The sequence below is a fragment of the Kogia breviceps genome, chromosome 11 (genome assembly GCF_026419965.1).
Source record: "Kogia breviceps isolate mKogBre1 chromosome 11, mKogBre1 haplotype 1, whole genome shotgun sequence".
Lineage (NCBI taxonomy): Eukaryota > Metazoa > Chordata > Mammalia > Artiodactyla > Physeteridae > Kogia > Kogia breviceps.
This window is the reverse complement of record NC_081320.1, coordinates 33,045,781-33,064,931: the sequence shown is the minus strand read 5'-3', so window position 1 is coordinate 33,064,931 and position 19,151 is coordinate 33,045,781. Positions and strand designations below refer to the sequence as shown.

General features: G+C 40.7%; 1 long non-coding RNA gene across 1 annotated transcript in view; it reads right to left on the bottom strand.

Moving 5' to 3' along the window:
- Positions 1-10,884, bottom strand: part of LOC131765011 (uncharacterized) — a 39,063-nt gene extending 28,179 nt beyond the window's left edge. Inside the window, exons 1-2 of the long non-coding RNA XR_010835441.1 lie at positions 10,761-10,884; positions 8,491-8,619 (exon numbers count right to left, since the gene is read on the bottom strand). This is a non-coding gene — a long non-coding RNA (uncharacterized lncRNA). The remainder of the gene's footprint in view (positions 1-8,490; positions 8,620-10,760) is intronic.
- Positions 10,885-19,151: the final 8,267 nt, after the last annotated feature.

The window sequence follows — 19,151 nt, the reverse complement described above, 5'->3', positions numbered from 1 at the left end:
TCAACTAATCTATGACAAAGGAGGCAAGGATATACAATGGAGAAAAGACAGTCTCTTCAAAAAGTGGTGCTGGGAAAACTGGACAGCTACACGTAAAAGAATGAAATTAGAACACTCCCTAACACCATACACAAAAATAAACTCAAAATGGATTAGAGACCTAAATGTAAGACCAGACACTCTAAAACTCTTAGAGGAAAACATAGGAAGAACACTTTTTGACATAAATCACAGCAACATCTTCTTTGATCCACCTCCTAGAGTAATGGAAATAAAACAAAAATAAACAAATGGGACCTAATGAAACTTCAAAGCTTTTGCAGAGCAAAGGAATCCATAAACAAGACAGAAAGACAACCCTCAGAATGGGAGAAAATATTTGCAAACAAATCAACAGACAAACGATTAATCTCCAAAATATATAAACAGCTCATGCAGCTCAATATTAAAAAAACAAACAACCCAATCCAAAAAATGGGCAGAAGACCTAAATAGGTCTTCTTTCTCCAAAGAAGACATACAGATGGCCAAGAAGCACATGAAAAGCTGCTCAACGTCACTAATTATTAGAGAAATGTAAATCAAAACTACAATGAGGTATCACCTCACACCAGTCAGAATGGGCATCATCAGAAAATCTACAGGGCTTCCCTGGTGGCGTACCACAAAAAAAAAAAAAAAGAAAACCTACAAACAACAAATGCTGGAGAGGGTGTGGAGAAAAGGGAACCCTCTTGCACTGTTAGTGGGAATGTAAATTGATACAGCCACTATGGAGAACAGTATGAAGGTTCCTTTAAAATCTAAAAATAGAATTACCATATGTCCCAGCAATCTCACTACTGGGCATATACCCAGAGAAAACTATAATTCAAAAAGACACATGCAACCCAGTGTTCATTGCAGCACTAGTTACAATAGCCAGGTCACGGAAGCAACCTAAATGCCCATCGACTGATGAATGGATAAAGAAGATCTGGTACATGTATACAATGGACTATTACTCAGCCATAAAACGGAACAAAACTGGGTCATTTGTTGAGACGTGGATGGATCTAGAGACTGTCGTACAGAGTAAAGTAAGTCAGAAAGAGAAAAACAAATATCATATATTAACGCATATATGTGGAACCTAGAAAACTGGTACAGATGAACTGGTTTGCAGGGCAGAAATGGATACACAGATGTAGATAACAAACGTATGGACACCAAGGGGGGAAAGTGGCAGGGGGTGGTGGTGGTGGTGTGATGAATTGGGAGATTGGGATTGACATGTATACACTGATGTGTATAAAATTGATGACTAATAAGAACCTGATGTATAAATATATATATATATATAATTCAAGTCAAAAAATAAAATAAAATGACCATATTGTTCAAAAACTTTAAAAAAATGAACCATAGACCTAAATGTAAAACACAAAACTATAAAACTCCTAGAAGATAACATAGTAGAAAACCTAGATGACCATGGGTATGGCAATGATTTTTAAGATATAACATCAAAGGCACAATCCATGAAAGAAAGAATTGATAAGCTAAACTTCATTAAAATAGAAAATTTCTGCTCTGTGAAAATCACTATCAAGATAATGAAAAGACAAGCCATGGAGTGGGAGATAATAGGTGTAAAAGACGCATCTTGTTAGGATAAAGTGGCAACTTTCAAGCTCCTTACATGTGTAACTGGTGTAATTTATTTTGGTATGTAGTGTGAGGTACAGACTTTAGTTTTAAATGGGTGTGCAGTTTTCTAGGCATCAATTTTAAAGATTATAACTTCAGTTTATCACGATCAAACTTCCCAGACATACTTAGAACTATTTGTGGATATTCCTTTCTGCTTAATTTGTATATATGTTCATTCATGTAGTAATGCTACAATGTTTGAATTGTAGTGGCTTTACAGTAAGTTATATAGCTGCCTGTTAATTAACAGATACTCAACTTCTAATAAAATTTATTACTTGTAAAAAAAGAAAACAAAACACAGATTGGGTCATACCATTACGCTACTTAAAATATTTCTTGGGACTTCCTTGGCGGTCCAGTGGTTAAGACTCTGTGCTTCCAATGCAGGGGGTGTGGATTTGATCCCTGATCAGGGAACTAAGATCCCACATGCCACGCAGCAGAGCCAAACCATAATTCAAAAAGAGTCATGTACCAAAATGTTCACTGCAGCTCTATTGACAATAGCCAGGACATGGAAGCAACCGAAATGTCCATCAACAGATGAATGGATAAAGAAGATGTGGCACATATATACAATGGAATATTACTCAGCCATAAAAAGAAATGAGGGGCTTCCCTGGTGGCGCAGTGGTTGAGAATCTGCCTGCCGATGCAGGGGACACGGGTTCGTGCCCCGGTCTGGGAGGATCCCACATGCCGCGGAGCGGCTGGGCCCGTGAGCCATGGCCGCTGAGCCTGCGCGTCCGGAGCCTGTGCTCTGCAACGGGAGAGGCCACAACAGTGGGAGGCCCGCGTATCGCAAAAAAAAAAAAAAAAAAAAAAAAAAGAAATGAAACTGAGTTATTTGTAATGAGGTGGATAGACCTGGAGTCTGTCATACAGAGTGAAGTAAGTCAGAAGGAGAAAAACAAATACCGTATGCTAACACATATATTTGGAATCTAAGAAAAAAAATGTCATGAAGAGATTAGTGATAGAACGGGAATAAAACACAGACCTACTAGAGCATGGACTTGAGGATATGGGAAGGGGGAAGGGTAAGATGTGACGAAGTGAGAGAATGGCAGGGACATATATACACTATCAAATGTAAATTAGATAGCTAGTGGGAAGCTGCTGCATAGCACAGGGAGGTCACCTCTGTGCTTTGTGACCACCTAGAGGGGTGGGATAGGGAGGGAGGGAGGGAGGGTGACACAAGAGGGAAGGGATATGAGAACATATGTATATGTATAACTGATTCACTTTGTTGTAAAGGAGAAACTAACACACTATTGTAAAACAGTTATACTCCAATAAAGATGTTAAAAAATAAATATAAATAAATAAATAAATAAGGTATATTAGGAAAAAAATTTTTTTTGCCTCCCCGCCTCCAATAAAAGGAAGTCCAAGGGTTTTAGCGTGGCAGTAAAAGCCCTTCACAATCTGGTCCCAATGTATACTTCCAAACCCACATCTTCCCACTCTCCCTCACACCCTCTGCTTTAAGTCATGTGGATCTGCTTATGGTTTTGCAAATAAGCCAGGAGCTCTCATGTTTCTGTGCTTTTGCATATACACTGTTTCAACAAAAATGGCCTTCCTTTTTGTTCCAAGTGGCCTGGTTATAGTGTCATCTCTTCTGTCAACCTTCTCCGATCCTCTGGGAGACTTAACTCTTCTCTCCTCCGTGTGTCTTCATAAACACTTATACTTTTGCATTTGCTATATCATGGTTTCCGTGCCTATATATCTGCAAAAACAAGATCTTATTCATCTCTGTACACTAAGGAACTAGATTGGGCTTAGTAGATGCTTAGTGAATGCTTGCTAAATGGATGGAAAGATGGATGGAATTTCCAACCTTCTGTGATTGACTGATTGATTGAATATACAGATCAGAGAGGAGAATGGTGGGAAAATTTGTGTATCATAGGCAGAAGTAGGAAAAACAAGGGAGGGGGGTAGGCTTTTTGCGTGGCAGAAGAGGTTTTAAAAATACTTTAAAACATATTAGCTATTTCAAGGATTGTATATGGTGTAAATAAGAGATAAACATAATACAGAAGAGGGGATACATTTCAAAAACTAGAGATGAAGCAAGATAACTTAGCTTTAATTTAGAATATGGTCAAAAGCACTAAAATATTCGGTTCATAAAACAAGAGGAAGCAGATTATCCTCAGGGTTTCTCTTTAAGTATTCTGAAAGTTATATGGAAAATGTTGTGGGTAAATGTATTTTTCTGGAGAGAGAGTTTTCTGCAGGGCATGGGGGGTGGTCAAAGGGATTTGTGACTTAAAGATGTTAAATCATGGCAACTGAGTTCCACATTGCATAATGTCAACCAGTAGTTGTCGGGGGAAAATAATTGTCAGACACATGAGGCTGTGTTCAGGAATTTAAGCATATAATCTTGCTGCACCACAAAAATTTTCTCAAAGTCCTCCCCTGTAAGGGAAATCATTAAAGCCAGTAAAGAAAGCTAATAATTCAGTTAGACATCAACAAAACTCTAGGCATATTTCACAGCATCTTAAGCCTAAAAAATTCTCCGGATTAAGAAGATACTGTTAAATTTATGTAATATGTTTCTTCTGAAACTGACCAGCATCTCTTAGGTATGAATGGCTTACCTTCTCTCTATTCATCGCATAGAGCACCAAGCACCCTGCTGCTACCTGCTTAGACCCTTGCTTCCCACCATCTGCTTGTACACACACTGTGTGCACTCAGCTTTGTACCTTCTACCTACTTATTTCCCCATCCTCTCCTATCAATGAGGAACTCAGAAATGACAGAGGTGTAGGGCTTAAATCTATATCACTAGTAAGTTTAGCCTTTCTAGAAAGCAATTTGCCTTATTTGCTTTAGTTCTTGTTTAAGCAATAGAGCATTACGCCTACAGCTAAAGTTCTGTCCCTAAACTTTGCTTTCTTCTTTTCTCTCCCAGGAGTACCAACAATCCTGACATTGGTATATGTCCTTCCCATGAATGTTTGTATATTTTTGCCATATAGTCATACACTCATAAATAAAATATATGATTGTACTGTAAGTTTTAACTTTACATGCTAATATATTGTATTATGATTATGATTTTAATCAGATATAATTTAAATACTATAAAATTCACCCTCTCAAAGTATACAATTCGGTGTTTTATTTTTTTTTAGTGTATTCATAAAGTCGTGCAACCATCAGTACTATCTAATTCCAGAACATTTTCATCACCGCAAAAAGAAACGCTTGCCTATTGGTCATTACTCTCCATTCTCCTGCATTTTCCTCTCCTCTTCGCCACTGGCAGCCTTTAATCGGTCTCTATGGATGTGCCTGCTCTAGACATTTCATGGATATGTAATCATACGCTGTGTGATCTTTTGTGTCTGGCTTCTTTCACTCACCATCATTTTTAAAGATTCATCCATGTTTTAGCATGTATCAATATTTCATTCCTTTTTATGACCAAATAAAATCCCATTGTATGGATATACTACATTTTCTTTATCTATTCATTAGCTGATATATATTTAAGTTGTTTCCACTTTTTGGCTGTTAAAAATAAAGTAGCTATGAGCATTCTGGTACAAGTTTTTGTGTGAACATATGTTTTCATTTGTCTTGGGTATATAACTAGGAGTGGAATTGTTGGGTCAAATGTTTAACTTTGAGGGAAATTGCCAAACTGTTTTCCAAAGCATCTTCCTGGCTTAACCTCATTCCAACCTGTGGGCCAAGAGAGTTTCTTGGAGACGAAAGAGGAGCCCAACACACAAGAACACTTTAGAGCAGAGACTCAGATCAGCTGCACCTCTAATGAGCTTAAGTAATAAGAAAAACAAGCAACCCATTACACACCTAACACGAAATTATAGGATAAATAATGTTCTTGCTAAGCATTAATGCTCGAAAAAATAAAATACGCAGCTCTTGATATTTACTGGTCATTTTATTCAGACGAGCTTCCCTGTCTTACCAGAAGGTGGCAGAGAGGGTGCAGTTTAAACTCCCCATCCCTCTCGTTTTTAGAAGAAACTTATTTTTAAAAAAACAATAAGACAGGGCTTCCCTGGTGGCACAGTGGTTGAGAGTCCGCCTGCCGATGCAGGGGACGCGGGATCGTGCCCGGGTCCGGGAAGCTCCCACATGCCGCAGAGCGGCTAGGCCCGTGAGCCATGGCCGCTGAGCCTGCGCATCCGGAGCCTGTGCTCCGCAATGGGAGAGGCTACAACAGTGAGAGGCCCGCGTAATGCAAAAACCAAAAGCAAAGAATAAGACAAATAACTCTCGCAAATAACTTAGAATTTTGAACCCTTAGAAATGCAGACTCTCAGGTTCTATTACTTAATATCATGATTGGAAATATCATATAAGAGTGACTAGGGACAATCACTATTGATATCTACACCACACACATTAAATAAAACATGTTTGGCTATAAGAAAGAACTATGAATCTGTCTAAAAGGTATGAATAGATAAGCTCACTCTGATTAGTAGAAAACATTTTAAGGGCAACTGAAAAATAAAAGAAAAATTGATACATGCCGCTGACTGACAGTAATAATCTAATCTCAGTTTGCAATATGAAAGTGTAATTTTGGAAAGCAGTATTCAAGTCTGTAAATGTTATAATGCCTTCCTCTATCAAATGGGGCTGAGTTAGATGATAACTCAAGTCCCTTCTTCCACTAATATAGGGTATTTCCTATTTTAGAGATGAGAGTAGGACGGACACAGAACTCACCTATGGTCATATACTAGCTAGTGACGGATCTGTCTGTAAAACCCTTTATCAACTTCAACCCTTCCAACCCTTTATCAACTTCATCATTACTTCATCTTCACTTAAAAAGATGAATCTCCATAAAAAGCAAAGTTAGCTATGACATCTGCCCATAAGAAAACACAGTAAGTTCACTGCAGGCTTATTTAAAATGGCACATAACTCAAATGAGGTGTTTATTTTGAAAAGGAAGGAACTCCTGATGAGTTCCTGGGGTGTAGGCCATAGGGGATGACTGCCAGGTAAAAGCAAGACCAAATGGGTCCGTTCCTAGTACGAGCTGAAAGGGGGGGTGGGGGGAGGAAGGAAGAGGCAGAGGAAGACTGCCAACACCGAGCTGCATCGCGGGCCTGAGGGGGCACAGCACAGGGTCCAAGGGACTGCAAGAGTCAAGGAGGGGCACACACGCTGACTGGGCCTGGCCGGAGAATAAACCAAGACAAGCTTAATGGTCTTAGCTGGAGGCTTCACTCATGAAAACAGTTTCCACTGAATGCAGTCCCTGACTTACGACAGCAAATAATACACCACAGTCCTTTCAATGGCTCGTCCCCCCAAAAGCCTAATTGTAAACTATTGTGGGGAAGTAAGAAATTTAGAAATAATGTTAAAAGCTGAGGTTTCTTTTAATAGAAGTCAGGTCTATTTTGCAGAATCCTCTGAAGGTGCAGAGATGTAGAAACTCTAGACATTTGTGGCTTGGCAACTACAGAGTTCCGTTCTGCTTCTCTCCTTGCTGCAGCCAGAGAACGCCACCCGCTCTGTGATGGTAGGTGTGTTTTGCCAGAAAACTCACATATTTGTGGGTGGAGTCAGTTGGAAGGCTGGAGAGATTTTTCAAAAGTCTGCGTAGGCCAAACACTGCAGGGACTTCCAAGGGGTGAAAAATAATATCTTGGGCGTTAGCAACTTTCCACTGCTTGTGAAGCCAAGGTGCAGCTCAGGAAACATGGCAAGTAACTAACTGACAATGACAGGGAGGGAGAGCCTTAGAGCTGAATGGCCGTGTCCTAGGATCCTGTCATTACGTGCACCTTTACTCTGGTACCGAGACCAGCCGTAAGGGCTCCTCCGGTTACCCTGGGCTCTCTGGCCTCGGCAAGACTCATCTTAGGTGGCTGCAGCTCCAGGTACCCCATTAGAACTAGGAAACCAGGCAAATACAGTTCCCCAGAGAATTAAATCAACGTACAGTAAATGACAGGCACATGCAAGGTCACCCTAACATAGTAGATCTTAATTTTGAGGAGTTTATAAGTCTCTCTGAGAAACTGATCAAAGCTATTCACACAGGCCCCCTGGCCCCCATAAAATGTACGTGTGTACAGCGTATAATATTAATCTCAGTTGGGGCATGCATGGGCCCGGGGTAAGACTTAAGAATCCATGGCTTAAAGAGACAGAATGGCCCTAGATTAAGACAACGTCAGACTGAAAATGGTATTTCTATTAAAGAAAGAATGAGTCAGTTAGAAAGAAGGTTTAGCTGCTATTGTTAAACAAAGCAGAAAGAGCCGCTGAGGCACAGACTGGTGATGCTCGCCCAAGGACAGTCCAGGACAGACAGTCTAGGCCACGGGACCCTGACATTCCCACTCTCCAACCTGGCCTTGCCTAGCACAGCCTTTGTCCAGCTGGAGGACACAGCTAATGATTTCCAACAAACCTCCTTGCTCCGACTCCACACTCACCAAGCAATCACCTGCTAGAAGCTGGCCTTTTGCGCAGATCTGCCCACCGGGACAGGGTGTCCTGGTCTTGCCAATATGAGCATGCCAGTGTACAGGGCAGGTCCTGTACATGTCCTCAGAGTCTTCAATGAGAATGATTAAACTGCATTCTGTTTTACACACTGGTCTCATGAGCTGGTGTCAGCTCACCCTTGAAAGACAGATACTCTGTTGGGTGCTGGAAAATCAGATTTTAAGCTTGTAGGGCTGTCTGAGCTACCAAAATGCCAGCTGGCAACTCCCGGCCACACTGGGCTGGCCTTGTGCTCTCCCACTGGAAATGACCACTCACCTTTTACAGGACATTGGATGGTCACGTTTGGTCGCTGGGGTGCTTCCACGATGCCTCCAATCACGACGGAGAGATGGCTGTGCTCCGGTCTGGTGATATTTCTTCCAATAGCCAAGATGACAGGTGCCTCTTAATTCAAAGGGAGCAGGAAATTATGTTAGGTTCAGGCTTTTGCTCTGAGTAAACCGTGCTGCATTTAGTAAGCTTTGCTGAGTTCTTTGAGAACAGGGGCGGAGTCCTGGCTCTCTCCGTATCCCTCGTGGTGCCCCATGGGGACTTGCACATCCACCGCCTGGGGGTGCTCAGGGGATGGATGGACAGATGGATGCATTCAAAGAGGTATCTACAAAGAGGCTTTGCAACAACCATATATAGACTGTGAGGATAGTTTTGTTTTATAACCGAAATTGAGGATAAAGTCCTCTTTGATACTTTGAAAAAGAAGGAATTCAGAAGTTCATGCAAACAAGACATGGCACGGCAGGACTAACATCTCTGCAGTGCAGCCTTGGATGAGTTAAAGCAGGACCAAAACACACGAGGGCTTGGGACCACCTGACTCTTTTCCTGGAAGCAAAATTTGAAACAAACCTGCATAACACTTGCATGGAAAAGATGAATAATAAAAACAAGGTCATAAAGAATCAGGAATTCATTCACAGACTTTTATTTTCCTGGATTTTAAGAACCATGTACTTTTACCAGATTCATTTATGAACTCACTCAGGAAACATACTTTGTGCCTGGGCTGGACAATGGGAATATGAAGTTGGAAAACAACCATTCTTGCCTTCAAGCAACTCATAGACTGGTGGAAGACACCATTACCACCATTACAGGGTGCTGGCTGTTGAGGTAGGGAAAGGTGCTGGTTGCCCAGGTGTCTCTCAGGAGCATATGGGGGTCAGGGAAGGCCACATTCCTCTACTGCAGAACTATTGCCATGGTTGGTTTCCCTCCTCCACCCCATTAGCAGGTAAGCTCTTGGAGGGAGAGGTCACATCGTATTTCTTTAATCTGTTTTATCACCAATGCATAGGATATGAAAGAATAACAACATTTTGGTGTTTGGTAACCATGTATTCTGTAGAAGAAAACTTGGGAATGACCATGTTTGGGTGATAAAATGTTCCATTTGCTCCTGGAGTGCTTGGGGCACTGAAATGCTATCCTGAGAATTGAAAAGATAGGAACTCTTGGGCTGGGAAAGGGCTGTCATTGTCCTATGTCCTCTGGCCCCTGAGGATCTTGCACCAGCTCTCCCATGAATCTGAGCTGTTCTGGGGTGGACTTACAGGGAAATCTGTGAGCTGCAAGAGAGACTTCCATTCTTCCCAGCAATACCAGAACCTTGGAACTGAGGTTTTCTGGAAAAGAGCTGATGCTCACAGGAGAGAACAGTCCAGGAGGATCAAGGCACAGAAAATCAAGGCCTGAAGGCCCTACCTTGGGAATGCAGCCAGGAGAGGGACTTAGCATCAAGCCTTGCACATTCAAGGAGCTTTTAAAATCAACTGGCCCAACCTCCTCTATTTAGAGATGTGATGTACTGGCTACATCAATGCTTAGTTATCTATATGCTGGGTTGCAATCCCTGATATTTTCTTTCTCCTCACCTTAGTTTATTTGAGCCTTAGATACCAGAAACCACACAGCACAGAGTTGGAGGATAACTTTCTTATTTTAGTTTTAATCCCAGAACATGAGCCTGACACAAGGAAGCATTGCTTACAACTTTGCCACCTAAAAACGTTCCTTCATAAAAAAAGCACACTTTAATATTAAAGTGACTTTGTCTACATCCTGGGACAATTTACACTAATTTACAATGACAATTTCCTGAAAGTGTTTCTAAGGATTGGGGGGTATGCCATTGCGAGGTATACATCAACCTTTAAAGGATAATTACTCTCGTTCGCCGGCTGGTGGCGCTTTAAAAATGAAAACTCCATACTATCAACACTGCCGATTAAACCCTGTCTCATTAATTCCCAATTCTTAGAAAGCAAACTCTAGAGCAGCTGTTTTCCAAGTATGGTCCTCAGGTCAGCAGCACTGGCATAACCTGGGGACATGTCAACTATGCACATTCTCAGACTCCATCCCAAGCCTGCTGTGTTGGAACCTCTGGAAATGGGGTCTAGAGATTTGTGTTTTAACCCCACCCCCCGGTGATTCTGCTGCATGAAGTGTGAAAACTGCTGCTCCAGAGTTTAATGTTCAAAACAAAACAAAACCCAGGCACTCCAGGTTTCAACAATGGGCATTACTTGCATACAGCACAGAAGAACTTTCCACATCCGAACTGAGATGATTAGCGACAGAACAGCCGTATATTCCTTGTTATTTCTTTGTAGGTTTCTGTATCTGTATTTCCCCCATTCCATCCACAATGACTCTGTAGAACAGTTAGAAAGAGGATGCGCTTGTGTAACACACTGAAACTGTTCTAGAACCACAGCAACTCACAGAGAATGAGACAGCAAAATGATTGACTTCGGGCTGGCAAGGATCCCAGATGATCTTGTCAAGCTTCCTGCCTATAAGCGGACAACTATATAGACTAGAGGAGGGTGGAAAAGTCCTTCGTCTTGGCTGAAACTCAGTGAAATGGTAGAGCTGGACAGTGCTTGGAGATCCAATCATCCTATCTCACTCTGCATGAGAACAGACTTTTCTGGATGGACTCAATGCTTAATCTACCACGTTTTAAAAAAGACAAACGAGCAAACCTTAATTTGCCAGATGTTAAGCCCTCATTTTCTGTCCCGATCCTTCTTAACAAAATGCAGGCGTGGACTTTTCATTTCAGGTTTTCACACTGGAAGTGAGTGGACCTTTAGTTACTGCTGCCCGACAATGGTTATTATCTCACTATCACGGTATGAAAAAGTCAGTGGAGGTTACAAAGCTCAAGCTGCATTATATTGGATTTTGATCATGCAGTTAAGCATCAGGACTACACTGTGTGAGTTCCTTATGGCTTCCCAATATTATACCTGCATGTAAATACCACTTGATATTCATAAACACCTGCATGTAAATACCACTTGGAGAATCAGAGTTGGTCAGGTGTATCCTCACAGGTGAGATAATTATTCAGGGAATGAGAAAGAGTACTTGTTCTGCTTTAATTTTAATTTTTTCTTAATGATTTGAAGTTGCTAATAGATTGTCTGGATCAGTGGTCCATATACTATTTTTTTCCCTGCCCCTTCGCTCTTTACAGATCTTAGCAATATGGACTGTTCTGACCACTAAATACTATATGTTTCTTCATGAACTGAACGGGGTCACTTCATTTCCTGTCGCTTCATGTTGCTCGCTCATCCTATGCTCCAGCCATAATGAACCTCTAACAGGTTCCAGGACATTCCATGATCTGTCATCACCCCAAGGTTTAGCATACATTGTTCACTTTATTTGGAATGCCCTTCCCCACTGCAGGCAAACTCTGACTTACCCACTGAGTCCTGGAGCAAATGTAATTCCCTCGGTAAAGCTTTCCCCAATACTCCTAGAGTTATCTTCTGCCCCCTCTGGGCTCCTTCTTCTCTGGTTCATATATTTTAGAAGATATTTATAAAATATCTTTTTATTCCCACCAGACTGTGATCTTGTCAACAGCAGGGACCAAGTCTTATTCACAGTTGTGCATTTTCTATGCTTAACACAGTGCCTTGTATACAGCAAGTTTTCAAAAACATTCAATGACTAAATGCATGAATGATTAGAACAGAACAGAATAATGGTAGAGAATAAATGTACTAGGAAGATGCAAGCTCTCCTGCAACCCACAAATGAAATAATCAACAGTGGGCAGAAACCAAAACAGCTCAATTGCCCAGAACAAAAACAGGAATATGGCAGACCTAGCTATTACTAGGGCTACACTTGCACTGTCAAATCCCTATTAAGGAATAGTTAAGAACAAAAGTATAACTAATAACTCTACTTGACAAGTGTTTATACACTGAAATGTTTTCTTAAATTATTTCGTATGTACGTTTGTATGACTTAGCACTTCTCAGATGATTCCTTGGTTTTCTTGGCCTCAGTTTTACAGCACAGTGAGAAATCACTGAGATTAGAAATAGTCGAGCACATGTGAATCTTCCTGCCAGGCGGTGCCACCCAGTATCCAGCCTGGACCAGTCCGTGGACTGAAAGTTCTTTAAGGAATCTGATCTTGACCTTTGCTGCATAACCTTATTCTTAACTTGAAGTAACAGCAAGGCTGATTTTTTCACAGACATCATCCCTAGTGAATCCACCCACAGCCTTCCCTTCCTAGCTGAGATTTCTTACTCAGCTGGCGTCCAAACATACTCCACGCCCATGCTGTTTCCTCTTATTGGAGATAGGCTCTCAGAAACATAATTCCATTTCAGAATTACTTCAGTTGAAAAGATTTGTGAAATTCAGAAAAATATACCTAAAGGTGAGAACCTTTGTTGCATAAAGGAATTTAAACAAAAAATTACTTAGGTAAATTTGAGAAAAAAATGGAAATAAAAATAGATCTTCTAAAAATTCCCTTAAAACATTAAAAACAAAAACTCGTATTAGCCATAGAGGATTGTTTCAATATCAAATGGAATTGGGGCCAATTTTTATACAGTCAGGGGGCTCCATCCTTTCTTTCTCAATCGACACATCATCAAACGTGCCTCACAGTTTTACCCCTACCTATAAGCTGATGACTCCCAAAGTTGAATCTCCACTCCAGACCGCCCTTCAAATCCAAACCAACATATCCATCTTCCTACTAGACACCTCTATACAGATGTACAAGAGGTAAACTGAAGTTTAGTATGCCCCAACTGAATTCACCATCTTGCTCAGACTCATATTCCCCCCAAATAACACATCAACAAGAAAACACTATTTTGAATTTGGTGTCTCAGGTAAAGGTTTCACCCAGCTAATTTTCTCTCCCTCACTCCCTTCTCCCTGTTTCAAGTTGTTTTCCCATCCTGTCAATTTTACTTCCTAAATTTTAATTTTTGCGTTCTTGAGGCAAACATGGAATGAACAGCAACCTGATGAAATCATCAAAAATAAGAATAAGGAAATACAAGAAACAATAATGTAAAATAAGGTTCTATAGAGTCTATAGTGAGATCCGTATTCTTATTCTTGATATCTGTAATTAGTGTCTGTTTTTCTTCGTGGTCAGCGTGGTTAGGGTTATTCAACTTTATTATCTTTTAACAGATTCAGCTTTTGGTTTCATCGATTTTCTCATTGTTTTTCTGTTTACAGATTCATCGATTGCTGCTCTTCATTATTTCTTTCCTTCTACTTTGCTTTGGGTTTAATTTGCTCATTTTTCTAGTTTCATAAGATGGACCCTTAAGTTATTGATTTAAGACTGTCTTCTTTTCTAATGCAAACATTTAATGCTATAAATTTCCCTCTAAGCATTGCTTTAGATACATCCCACACATTTTAATATTGTATTTTTTCATTTTCATTACATAAATATTTAGGGCTTTGTGGGCCATACGGTCTGTGTTGCAACTACTCAGTTCTGACACTGTGGCATGAAAGCAGCCATAGATAATATGTAAATGAATGGCATTGCTGTGCTTCAATAAAATATTACTTTTTGTGCAATTTATAATTTGTATTTGAAAGCTGGATATTGTGTGTAGCACAGTTGGGACTGGGATAAATAGTATTTATGCCCAGAAGTGGATATACATCTTCATTTGCCAGGCCTTTAGTGAGGGGGGTTAAGTCAGCTCAATCAGTAGCTGAGCTAGGTTTGGCTTTTGTTTTTGCTAGGCTTACCTTCAGTGTACCATCAGCTTTAAATTCCTCTGGCATTATCTTGTGCTTTGGGGCGGGGGAGGGAGGGCTGGTTTTCTTAATTTCTGTGCCATCCTCAGCTTTAGGCATTCTCTTTGCACCTGCACCTCAGAGAATGTCTCTCTGTAACCTTGCTTCTCTCCAATGGTACACTGTTTTTGCTTGTTATTCAGTGCTCAGCAATCTGGTGGGTGTGTGTGTGGAGGGGGTGTTCCTCTGTTGTCCAGGTCCAGGCTCAATCTTTTTGTTTTTAATAAATTTATTTGTTTATTTTAGTTTTGGCTATGTTGGGTCTTTGCTGCGCACGGGCTTTAGTTTCGGCGAGCAGGGGCTACTCTTTGTTGCACCACGTGGGCTTCTCGCGGTGGCTTCTCTTGTTGCAGATCACTGGCTCTAGGCGCAAGGGTTAGAGTAGTTGTGGCACGCGGGCTCAGGAGCTGTGGCTCACGGGCTCTAGAGCGCAGGCTCAGTAGCTGTGGCGCATGGGCTTAGTTGCTCTGCGGCATGTGGGATCTTCACGGACCAGGGCTCAAACCCATGTCCCTGCCTCGTCAGGCGGATTCTTAAGCACTGCGCCACCAGGGAAGCCCACCAGCCTCAATCTTAAGCAAACCTCGTGTCCCTGGGTCTCAGTGGTGGGGCTCTCTCAGTGTGTCTGTCCCTCTCCTTGATGTAGATCTCTAATGGTTGGGCCCAGGATAATTTCCTGTTCTTCCTTCAGGTTAGAGGTTTGCTGTTGTTTTTCACTTCCCCTGTGATCTCAGCTTTCTGAAGGACTCACGAATATTTACGATTTTGTATATTATCTGGCTGCTTACTGTTAGGTTGGAAATACTTTTATCTAGCCATCTATAACCCACTCAGAAATTAGAAATGCTCCAATTTTCTTTATGCTCTAGTTGTAAATTACACCTTAAATTCTACACATTCGATTTCTTTAACAGATATAAGGCTATTCTGGTTTTCCCTTCGTGAGTCAGTTTGGCCAATTGTATTTTTCAAGGCACTGCTCCATTTTAGAACAATTATCAGTATAAGTTTTCCATAATATCTTCCTATCTTTTTAATGTTTGAGTAATAAAACTTTGAGTTTTAAATTGTAATACGTATTTCATTTACTTTTAATGTAAGGATTGATGTCACTTCATTTATAAGTTGACTATATTGCTATTTGCTTTTGGTTGGTCCCATATTTTCTTTGTTCCCTTACCCCTTATTTCCTTCTTTTGGATTAAGAAAGGGTATTCTTATTATTGCATTTTCTCCATTAGCATTTTAATGATAACTTTCTGTATTTTTAGAATAAAGATGCATTTTTGACTTCTTAGGGGATCTTTTTCTCCTAGTCAAACTTAAATTGATGTTTTCACCACTTCTAAAACACTGGAAGGTTTCAACAGTTTAATTCCATTTACATCCTTCTGCTTTTTGTGCTATTGTTATATTTTACTTCTATATTGTATAAAATCACCTAATATAATTATTGTGACTTTATTTGTATAAAACCACCTAATATAATTAATACCCTTTTACAATTACCCACTTATTTACCCCTTCTGTATGCTTCATTCCTTCCTGCATTTCATGCTTCTCTCGGGAATCATTTTCCTTCAATGTGAAGAACTTTAAGTACTTTTTGTAGTATGTATCTGCTACTAAGAAATTCTTTGCTTTTTTTCCCTAACAACGTCTTTGTTTTACATTATTTTGGAAGGGTATTTTCACTACATATAAAATGCTGGGATTCACTGGGTTTGAAATTTCCTTTCAGTACTTTAAAATGTCATTGCATTAACTTCAGGCTTCCATAGTTTCTGGTGCAATACATTTCTAATTTTTCTTTTGTCAGTAATATGTAGTTTTTGCTCTTACAACTTTTAAGAATTTACTTGGTTCTCAGAAGTTTGACGACAGTTGCCAGACGTGGTTTTGTGTTTATTTTGGGGTTCATCGAGCTTCGTGACTCTGAAGCCTGATTCCTTCAACAATTTTGGAAATTTCTTGACCATCACCTCTTTAAATATTTCCTGATTCTTCATAGGTCTCATAATGTTTTACTCTATGCCGAATGTCATGTATAAGAAAACCATAGAAACTAAAATCGATGTTATTTTGAACAGAAGACAGCTTGCTCTTTCCTATGTTATGCAGATAGGATACGGGGCAGGTCACCTTGATCCAGTCAGGAACTGAGTGCAGCTGGCATTCAGCGGCACCTTCAGTTAGACATAGTCTTCCTCTAGTTACAAGTTTCTCAAGGACAAGACCTGTGATGTGTTTGTGGTAGAGCCTTCATTCTAGTGGGACTTTCTCCCCTAAGCACCTGCTCCCAAGTGAGACTGTGGTGTATATCTGTGGGCTCTTCTAGCCCAGTCCTCTAGCCCACCATGCCCCCTAATCACTCAGCAGACATCCCGCAAGGAAAACCAGCCACACATCAGGGGTATTTACAGATTCCAGTTGGTCACACTGGCCTACGTGTCAGGTGCTCCACTGGTTTCCCTTCCCCTAGGAGGGTCCCGCTGCTGATGCTACCCTAATCTTCAGCCTTGGCCTAGACCTGACAAATGCTCCCAGAGAAGTACACAGTTGGTCATCTCAGCTCATCTAGGAAGGGCACCCCTGTCTCTCTAATTTTAGTTCTTTGCTTCCATTAAAAAGAGATTTTTAAAAATTTACGTATTTTTTTAAGCTGTGTCAGTGGAAGTAATGGCTTTCTGCCATCTGCTATATCCTATCTGGTAGCAGAACTGAACAATTTTTACTGGCTACTAGAAAAATGTTAAGCTCCTCAGTCTGACAACCAAGACTTCACAATCTGATCTCAACCTACATTTTTAGAACTATACACCAATCTCTCAGATATTGAAATTCCCTGGTTCCCACCATGTTCACTGAACAACCCTAAATTATAGAAATCTGATGTATGAGTTCCTGGAAAGCAAGAACTTCTCTTTATTGATATTTTTATACTTAATGCCTAAGATTGTACCTTGAATATAGTGTACACATTCAGAACATAGAGAAAAGAACCCATTGAATTGACAAAGATCAAAAAAGCTGAGTCCAAATGAAGAGTTTAGGCTTAAAAAGGACTTTTTTGTCTTTCACACACTGAATAAATAGTCAGTGCCTACTATGAGCTAGTAGGCATTGTAAAAGGTTTCTGGAAATAGAATGCTGAGATAAGAATAGACATAGTTCCTGCCTTCATGGAACAATGAAACTAATCTAATGATAAATAACAGGCAGATGCTTTGAGAACTTACATAGGGGACTTTTACCTAGCCTGCAAACTGGATGAGTGTCAGTGAAGCCTTTTTAGAGTGATAACTGAGTTGAGAGCTATAGGTTGAATATGCATTAATCAGGGTAAAGAGGCAGGAAAAATTCCTCACAGGTAACATAGTATCTTGGAAAGCTCTGTGACAAGAGAAGCCTGGTACTTCCAAGAAATAAAAATGTCCTATGAGATGTAACCGTAAGAGTGCAAAGGGCATTACAGTGAAAACAAGTCAGAAAAGAAAGCAGGGAGAAAACAATGAAGGGATTTTGGTAAACATTAAATATAATGGGAAAATATAACAGCAGTTTTAGCAGGGAGGTGACAGGATTAGATCTGCATTTTAAAAAGGTCATATTGCTCAACATCACTAAGTATTTAGAGAAATGCAAATCAAAACTACAATGAGGTACCACCTCACGCCAGTCAGAATGGCCACCATTAAAAAGTCTATGGGGCTTCCCTGGTGGCGGAGTGGTTGGGAGTCCGCCTGCCGATGCAGGGGACACGGGTTCGTGGCCCGGTCTGGGAAGATCCCACATGCCATGGAGTGGCTGGACTAGTGAGCCATGGCCGCTGAGCCTGCGCGTCCAGAGCCTGTGCTCCGCAATGGGAGAGGCCACAACAGTGAGAGGCCCGTGTACCACAAAAATAAAAAAGTCTATGAATAAAAAATGCTGGAGAGGGTGTGCAGAAAAGGGAAGCCTCCTACACTGTTGATGGGAATGTAAGTTGGTGCAGCCCTATGGAAAACAGTGTGGCAGTTCCTCAGAAAACTAAAAGTAGAATTACCATATGATCCAGCAATCCCACTCATGGGCATATATCCAGACAAAACTCTAATTCAGAAAGATACATGCACCCCTATGTTCATAGCAGCACTATTCACAGTAGCCAAATCATGGAAACAACCTAAATGTCCATCGACAGATGAATGGATAAAGAAGATGTGGTACACATATACAATGGAATACTACTCAGCCATAAAAAAGAACAAAATAATGCCATTTGCAGCAATATGGATGCAACCAGAGATTATCATACTAAGTGAAATAACACAGAAAGAGAAAGACAAATACTATGTGGTATCATTTATATGTGGAATCTAAAATATGGCACAAATGAACCTATCTACAGGACAGAAACAGATTGACAGACATGGAGAACAGACTTGTGTTTGTCACGGGGGGTGGGGGATGGGGGAGGGATGGACTGGGAGTTCGGGATTAGCAGATGTAAACTTCTTTTCTTTTTTTAAAAATTTATTTTGGATGCACCAGTTCTTAGCTGCAGCATGCAGTCTTCCCAGTTGTGGCATGTGAACACTGAGCTGCGGCATCTACGCGGGATCTAGTTTCCCGATGAGGGATGGAACCCGGGCCCCCTGCCTTGGGAGCACAGAGTCCTACCCACTGGACTACCAGAGAAGTCCCAACAGATGTAAACTATTTCATATAGGATGGATAAACAACAAGGTCCTACTGTATAGCATGGGGAACTATAGTTAATATCCTGTCAATAAACCATAATGGAAAAGAATATTAAAAAAAAGAATGTATGTGTA